Source organism: Hemicordylus capensis, chromosome 1, assembly GCF_027244095.1.
Source record: "Hemicordylus capensis ecotype Gifberg chromosome 1, rHemCap1.1.pri, whole genome shotgun sequence".
NCBI lineage: Eukaryota > Metazoa > Chordata > Lepidosauria > Squamata > Cordylidae > Hemicordylus > Hemicordylus capensis.
Genome location: NC_069657.1, coordinates 28,136,110 through 28,144,617, shown reverse-complemented (window position 1 = coordinate 28,144,617; position 8,508 = coordinate 28,136,110).

Below are 8,508 nucleotides of genomic sequence, written 5' to 3'. Positions count from 1 at the left end.
ACAATATAGGAGTGACCATATCAGATGACCCCTTCTACATGTTACCAGTACTCATAAATCCTAATCTGGCAAATTCAATCTCTCTTGGCACAAGAAGGACATTTTAAATCTAGATGCTTCAATCCTGGTTCTCAGCAAGAAACGTATTAAAGCAGCACTGATACAGCTATCAGATCAAATACATTTTCCACGATTCTGTCTGGGATGGATTAAAATGTAGGTCCTTGTGATCAAAGGGCAAGGAATGAAAGCAATACACTTGTCTGTGTCCTCTGCTTGCATAGATTCAAAACACTTGCTGTTTCCCCCCCTCCCCCTTTTCATAGAGTGCAGGCATCTTAACACTTCATTTGGGGTTGCAGGTGATGTTTCCCAAACTACCTGTATTATGTAAATGACCTGCTAAAACAACTGAAGCGTCTGATCATTTTCAGTCTGAAAATGGAACAATCAAAACGATAGAAGCCGAGAAACTGAGCGGTTCCCTGCAATTATCTGTTTTGAAGCAATGCATTGATTTGATGTTCTTAAGAAGCCACAGCTGTCTGATTTCATAATATAATTTGTAGAAGTTAATAAAGAAGCAAGTTAAGCAGTTGCCTACTCATCTCACATTCATATGAGTTCACCGCACTGTCCAAAATCTTTGTACTCCTACCAACAGCATTTTCAGGATGATGATGATGATGATGATGATGATGATGATGATATTCTAAAAACACACCAAGTTTCACAGAAAGACAGAAAGTTCCAGTTCTTCCACTAGCTCCAATAGACTGCACCCCATAGCCCACGGGGAAACACTGTAGCACGTGCTTTGTATGCAGAAGGTCGTCCCATGAAACTGAAGATTGGGAAATTTAGGACTGACAAAAGGAAGTGCTTTTTCACAGAGTGCATAGTTAATCCATAGAATTCTCTGCCACCAGATGTGGTGACAGCCACCAGCCTGGATGGCTTTAAAAGGGGCTTAGGCAATTCATGGAGGACAGGTCTATCAATGGCTACTAGTCTATGGGCCACCTCCAGCCTCAGAGGCACGTTGCCTCTGAATAGCAGTTGCAGGGGAGCAACAGCAGCAGAGAAGGAATGGGCTTCTCAGGGGCATCTGGTAGGTCACTGTGTAAAACAGGCTGCTGGACTAGATGGGCCTTGGGCATGATGCAGCTGGGCAGTTAATGTCCTTCTAAGGTCCCAAGTTCAGTCCTTAGCATCTCCAGGCAGGGCAAGGAAAGACTCCTGCCTGAATTTTTGGAGAGCTGCTGCCAGCAGTAGAAATACTCAGCTAGCTGGACAGGGCTGGCCCTAAGGGTTTTGGCACTCCAGGAGAAGCTGACTTTCGCACTCCACCCCAAGGTGAGAAGTGTGGAGCCCCAGCTTTAACTTGGACCACACAAGCTGCTTATTTGCCGGGATGAGAGAGAGAGAGCAAAGTAAAGTAATGCAAGTTGGGTTTTGCTCACAACTTCTTTCTCCCCCCCCCCCGCAACCCCCCCCTCCCCATCAGGGAAGAGAGTGAACGGAAACTCCTAGCAAGTCAGACATGTCAGTGGTTGCTTGGAGAGGGAAAGGGAGGCATGTAGTGCTCCCCAAGAATGAGTGCCCTAAGCGACTGCCTCTGTCTGCCTATTTGATGGGCCGACCCTGTAGAAGGAACAATGGTCTGACTCAGTATATGGCGGCTTCCCATTCCATGCCTATATTCATAATTAATGTCATTGTGTTTGGCAGAGAAAATGGGCAGGGCAAGGCCTATTCTTCCAACTCAGTCTCATCCCTTAGTTCTTTTTTAATTTTCCCCATATAGCCCAAAGGGAGCCACTGAGAACAAAGCCAACCTCTCTTTGCAAAGCTCTACCCAGAGTTCCATGTCTGGATCACACTGAATTGTGACATCTCATGTAGAGAATTGGCTTATAATAATACCTAGCCTTCCCCCCACCCCCTTTTATTTTCCTTAGCACTTTAGAATGTTCACACATTTTGGTCCAGTTCAGAAGACAGGTCTGCCAGCCCATCCTCATCACGTGGGGGGAACGAATGGGCATACATGTCACCCTGCTCCCAATGCTGCCCAATCACATGAGGGGACAGAACATCAGGTCACAGGGAGACAAGTACACCTACACCCCTTCCCACCCAGGACTGCGAGGACTGGTAGGTGGATTGTCCAAAGCAGCCCATTAATTTGTTGCATTTCTTTCAACAATAGCCTTGTCCTATTATGGTTAAGAATCATATTATCATCCTCCTATTGCAGAGAGAAAGACTGAAAGAGCGAATTGCCCAAGGAAAAACAATGAGTTCCTGGGAGAGATAAAATTCAAACCAGGGGCTTTCCCATTCAACAACTAGTATCCAGCCCTTGAAAATTATTGCTATTTGTTGCTATTATTGCTGTTATTAGTTCAGTATTCTGGAGTTTATTTTATACAGGAAAAGAAAAGGGGGGAAAAGAAAAGAAAAGATTTATTTGTTTGTAAAAAGGATACACAAATTATCTATTTATTCCACTCATCCATGTACTTTTTCAGGTTGCGAAATGTTGGCAAGCAGGACAAAGTTTCCACAAGTGTGTTTGATACTGCACAATTAGTCATCGCAGACTTTTCATTTGGATATCTTCATCTCCCTTACTGAGACCAGTCTCTACGGCACCATGTCCTAATTATTTGGCTTCACCCTGGAGGTGTTTAGCACACACACAAGCTTTTTCTTGCCACGTCTTCTGCCATGTGACTTTTATTATTTCCCACCATGACATGTGCGAATGGAAGGCACTCATTTGACCTTTGGACATGGCTTTGAGGTTAAACACGTCACCAGGTTGACTTCATTTTGTTTTACTCAGTAATGCTAACCAAATAGCACTGTCAGAGTGTTGCCATCATTTTTTGGTAGTACTAACGTTTAGAATTGCTCACACAGAGGTGCCTCTGTCTTGAGGTCAACTGAGGCAACAGACTGTGGTGGTGAGTCCTAAGTGTACACACACGTACCCTGCCTACCTGCTGCAGGCCCTTTCCTCCAGCTCTTTCCTCTTCTTTGCTTCCTTCCTCTTTACCTGCCCCCCGGGGTCATAGCCACAGAAAGGAACATAGGAAACTGCCCTATACCAAGTCAGCCCATTGGTCCATCTAGCTCAGTCTTGTCTACACTGACTGGCAGCAGCTCTCCAAGGTTTCAGGCTGGAGTCTCTACCAGCCTTACCTGGAAATGCCAGCGATTGAACCTGGGACCTTCTGCATGCAAATAGAGACTCTACCACCGAGCTGGGGACCATTATAACTAAAGGTATTTCCTTAATGGACATTGATAGCTAGAGGGTTACGGACTCCCAATCCAATCTCTAAGGCCATAAATCAAATCAATCATGTCAGTCAAGCCCACATAGACTCTAATAGCAGGTTGAGTCACATTATTTTACAAATACTAGCTTCAGAATCAATAGGCTCTTATATTCCAAAGTATTAAAATGTTCAGTGTTTTAACATTTAGAATATACTAGTCCAGTTGTCAGAGTCTGATCTGAATTAGGGCACTTGACAGGAAAGGTACATGATTAGCCATCAATTCAATGCACAACAAAACCAGGCATGCAGAGGAAGAATAAGCAATGAAGTTAGATGGGGAATCAAGCTTACTGGACAGAGACCTGGAGAACAAGAAGAAAGATGAAGGACAAGGACAAGGTCAGACCACCCTCTGGAACTACTACTAATACTGCTGCTGCTGCAAGTATTCATATACCAGTTTTCAACAAAAGTTCCCAAAGCTGTTTACTTAGATAAATACAATTAAATAAATAACATGGCTTCCTTCTCCCCAAAGGGCTCAGAATCTAAAAAAGAAACATAAGATAGACACCCATAACAGCCACTGGAGGGATGCTGTGCTGGGGATGGATAGGGCCAGTTCCTCTCCCCCTGCTAAATGAAGAGAATAGAATCACCACTTTTAAAAGGTTTTTCAAGAAGCGTGCCTCCTTTCTACCTTTTAAAAGGTGGAAGGAGACAAGGACAAATTATTTGTGAAGTGAAGACTTCAACCATGTTGTTCAGAATTCTGGTGTGTTTTTCAGCTATAGGACCACGTGAACAGCAGCAGCTCCGGGAACGCACTCCCCAGCCCCATACCCATGTGAACCCATGTTTAGTTTCTTTTATGTCATTTGACAATAAAAAGAACAAATCCCATCCTTTTTTACTAGTCCAAACGATCCTTAGATTAACCTAGCTTAATACCACAGGCATTCATTTTGTATGAAGAGGAAAAGTTGAGATAAAGTATATGGTCTTGGCAGGCAGATCAATCTCCTGATCAAAGGTGCTTATACCTTTGGTGGCATTTCTACTTCTTGTCCAGGTTATGAGGAGAGCTGGTCTTGTGGTAGCAAGCATGACTTGTCCCCTTAGTTAAGCAGGATCTGCCCTGGTTGCATATGAATGGGAGACTTGATGTGTGAGCACTAGAAGATATTCCCCTGGGAAGGTCATCTAGGTTCCAAGTTCCCTCCCTGGCATCTCCAAGATAGGGCTGAGAGAGATTCCTGCCTGCAAGCTTGGAGAAGCCGCTGCCAGTCTGTGTAGACAAGACTGAGCTGTCTGACTCGGTATATGGCAGCTTCTTATTTTCCTGTGATATGCTGAGATTGGTCACGGTGTCTGAATCTACAGATCTTGGCATATCATGCCCTACTTTCATCAGGGAATCCAACCTCTGTAATTTACTTCAAATCTCCGTTACAGATGTGGGGTTCCCTGACAGAGGTAGGGCAGGATATGGTAGGATTGGATGATACAGCCAATCTTGGTTTATCGGAAAATGAAGTAGAGGCTTGCACGGGGATGGGGGAAAGTGTGTGCTTTCTGGGCTGTGGGTGCTCTGTGACCCTCAGGGGCTCAGCTGTACATGTGAACCCATCCTAAGTAAACAACACTTTACAATGACCTGATGGGTGGAAGGGTTGGCTGGCAAGCATAGGCACATAGGAAGCTGCCTTATACCAAGTAAGACCATTGATCCAACTAGCTCAGCATTGTCTACAGACCAATAGTGGCACTCCAAGGTTCCAGATAGGAGTCTCTTGAAGACTCCAGGGATTAAACCTGTGATCTTCTGCGTGCAAGCAGATGCTCTACCACTGAGCTATGGCCCCATCCCCTAAGGGGAATATCTTACAGTGCTCACATGTATTCACCCATCCAAATGAAAACAATGGCATATCCTGCTCAGCAAAAGAGGAAATCCATGCTTGCTACCACAAGAGCCGCTCTCCTTCCCAAGAGTTACATATAGGAACACAGGAAGCTGCCTTATACCGAGTCAGACCATTGGTCCATCTAGCTCAATATTGTCTACACTGACTGGCAGTGGCTCTCCCAGCCCGACCTGGAGATCCAGATGCTCTGCCACTGACCTATGGCCCCATCCCCCTACAGGGAAGATCTTATAGCGCTTACAGGTAGTCACCCATCCTAATGCAAACCAAGGCAGAACCTGCTTAGCAAAGGGGACAATTCATGCTCGCTACCGCAAGACCAGTTCTCCATCCCAGGCAAGCACAGCAACTTCACACTGAAAGAGGCTGGCATGTTGCGCTCTGGGGTGCGTGCCATGAGATTGAGTCCATGGACAACAGACTTGTGCCCTTACAAAGCGAGCACATGATACACAGGGAACTGACACAGCGAGTACACAGGCCAGGGAACTGACATCTCTTCTTGTTGGCAGGAAAACAGCAGCCTTTGCATGTCCTAAAGGGGAAGCCCTTCCCGAAGCTGACTCCCATGTACATTGGCATTTGGCAAGTTGTGGCTTTGTCCTAGAGAAATAAATACATTTTCCTTTTATTGAAGTAGCTGCCCAAAATGTTGTGAAATCAGTCAGGGAGCAAACAACGGGTGTGGTTTTTGGAGGCAGAATAGGACATCTTAATACCAAGGTAAACTTCCTCAGGGTTAATTTGCTGAATCAACCTGATTGAAGTTGGTGATGATGATCAGTGGGTACTAAAATGTGCCGCCCACACACGGGAAACTGGCAGTGGACACAAATGATGAGCCATCCAATTTCCCCCACAATCTGATTAGGAAGACACTTTTCTGTCTTCTGCTCGCCCAGTGCCAGATTTAGGCATAAGCTAAGTAAGGTACAGTTTAGGGCCTCAGATTATGAGGGGCCGCTGAATAAAAAAAAAAATTCGCTGAAAAATAAAGGGGGAAGGGGGAGGGGAGGGATGACTGTAAAACAGATATTATTGTTCTGATTAGACCAAAATATACTTATATGGCTACACAGTTATTTATCATATTAAGTTTATAAACCTGTGCTGAAATAACTGTACGTTATTTAGTTATAAGCCAGCGTGGTATAGTGGTTAGAGTGCTGGACTAGGACTGGGGAGACCTGGGGAGACCTGAGTTCAGATCCCCATTCAGCCTTGATACTTGTTGGGTGACTCTGGGCCAGTCACTTCTCTCTCAGCCTAACCTACTTCACAGGGTTGTTGTGAAAGAGAAACTCAAGTATGTAGTACACCACTCTGGGCTCCTTGGAGGAAGAGCGGGATATAAATGTAATAAATAAATAAATAAATAAATAAATAAATAAAACCAGAATTTCATTAGACCAAAGCCCAGTTTTTTCTAAATTTGGATCCTGGGTTAGAAATTTGATCCAGAATTAGTTTGATTCTGTGATCCCGAGATCTTGTTTGATCTGTGTCAATTATATATGTAAAAATAAAGACCTGTTATTTCTAATTCCACTGTCCTTTTTGTCAGAATAATAACATTTTTCTGTAACGCTATAGGGCCTTTTAAGTTTGGCATAGCTTAGGGTCCCCTGAAACCTGGGTCCCCAGATGTTGCTGAACTACAATCCCCATAATCCCTTTGGCCATTGTGGCTGGTGATGATGGGAGCTGTAGTTCAGTAACATCTTCAGGACTTCTGGCCTCTGGTCCTGTCCCTACCCCAACTCTTCCTTTGTCTCTCCGGAGCATTATGACAAGATGGAAGAGAAATAAAGTTGGAGATGCAGGGGATGGAGGGACACAAACACACTAGGAATAGTTAGTATTACATATTATTATTAAAAATCCACAAAGCTGAGAAAATGGAATGGCAAAACAAGCAAAGTGGCCTCTAATTTTCTTTGGAGAAACTCTCTGGATTGCAATGCTGGTGCATTGGGCAGTGGTTCTCAAATGTGGGTCCCCAGACGTTGTTAGGCAACAATACCCATCATCCCCTACTGGAATTGTCTTGGACTATTGTGGCAGGGAGTCATGGGTGTTGAGAAGCCCTGGTGTAGGAAATGGGTGCTTGACACTCTCCACTGAACCTTTCCTCTTACACTGACAGAGAAAGAGAGAGAGAGAATGGGAGAACAAAACAAGGTCTTTCGCACAACCTCATGGCCATGAGCAAGTTTGCAACACTGAAGTTTGAGAGATGTGCTTCATCCATTCAAAATTTGGCAGAAATTGCTAGAGCTATTCTTCCATAAGACCTGTTCCGCTCTCCATGAATTATCTATAGTTGTGGATGAAGGTGACTGTTTTTCTTAAGCTTTACCTTGAGATTTGTTTGCTCTGAATTTTTCCACTTGATGTATATTGCCACTTTCTCTGATGAAGAATTCACCAACGATGCTTAGTGCTATGTGTTTATGGTCCCTATTCCACATTGTATAACTTATTTTATTTATTTATTTATTACATTTATATCCCACTCTTTCTCCAAGGAGCCCAGAGCGGTGTACTACATACTTAAGTTTCTCCTCACAAATAACCTTGTGAAGTAGATTAGGCTGAGAGAGAAGTGACTGGCCCAGAGTCACCCAGCAAGTATCATGGCTGAATGGGGATTTTAACTCGGGTCTCCCTGGTCCTAGTCCAGTACTCTAACCACTACACCATGCTGGCTCTGTAACTTATCTCTGTAACATATTGCATGACTATCCAAATATGGTCCTTATTTTGGTGTTCATTTAACATTGTATTATGATTTTTTTTTTAATCTGTGCTCTTATAGTATTGCCTCCACTTAACATTTTATCACTCATTGTATGACTATCCACAATATGGTCTTTGTTTTGGTCTCCATTTAATATTGTATTATTCAGTATGTGGTTATAGATTCTGACATTGTTATGGATATATTTTTGATTTTCTTCATACATTAGTAGCCTGTTTCCTTCTTTCTTCTCTGGAAAGGAAGAACTTCCTTCTTTTATTCATTGAGAATAAAAGTAAAGTGTGTCGTCAAGTCGGTGTTGACTCCTGGCGCCCACAGAACCCTGTGGTTTTCTTTGGTAGAATACAGGAGGGCTTTCCCATTGCCTCCTCCAGTATGAGACGATGCCCTTCAGCACCTTCCTATATCACTGCTGCCCGATATAGTACCAGCGGGGATTCGAACCGGCAACCTTCTGCTTGTTAGTCAAGCATTTCCCTACCCCCTCTTTTTTGTCTCTCCAAGCTGTGGAGAAGGCAGGACCTTG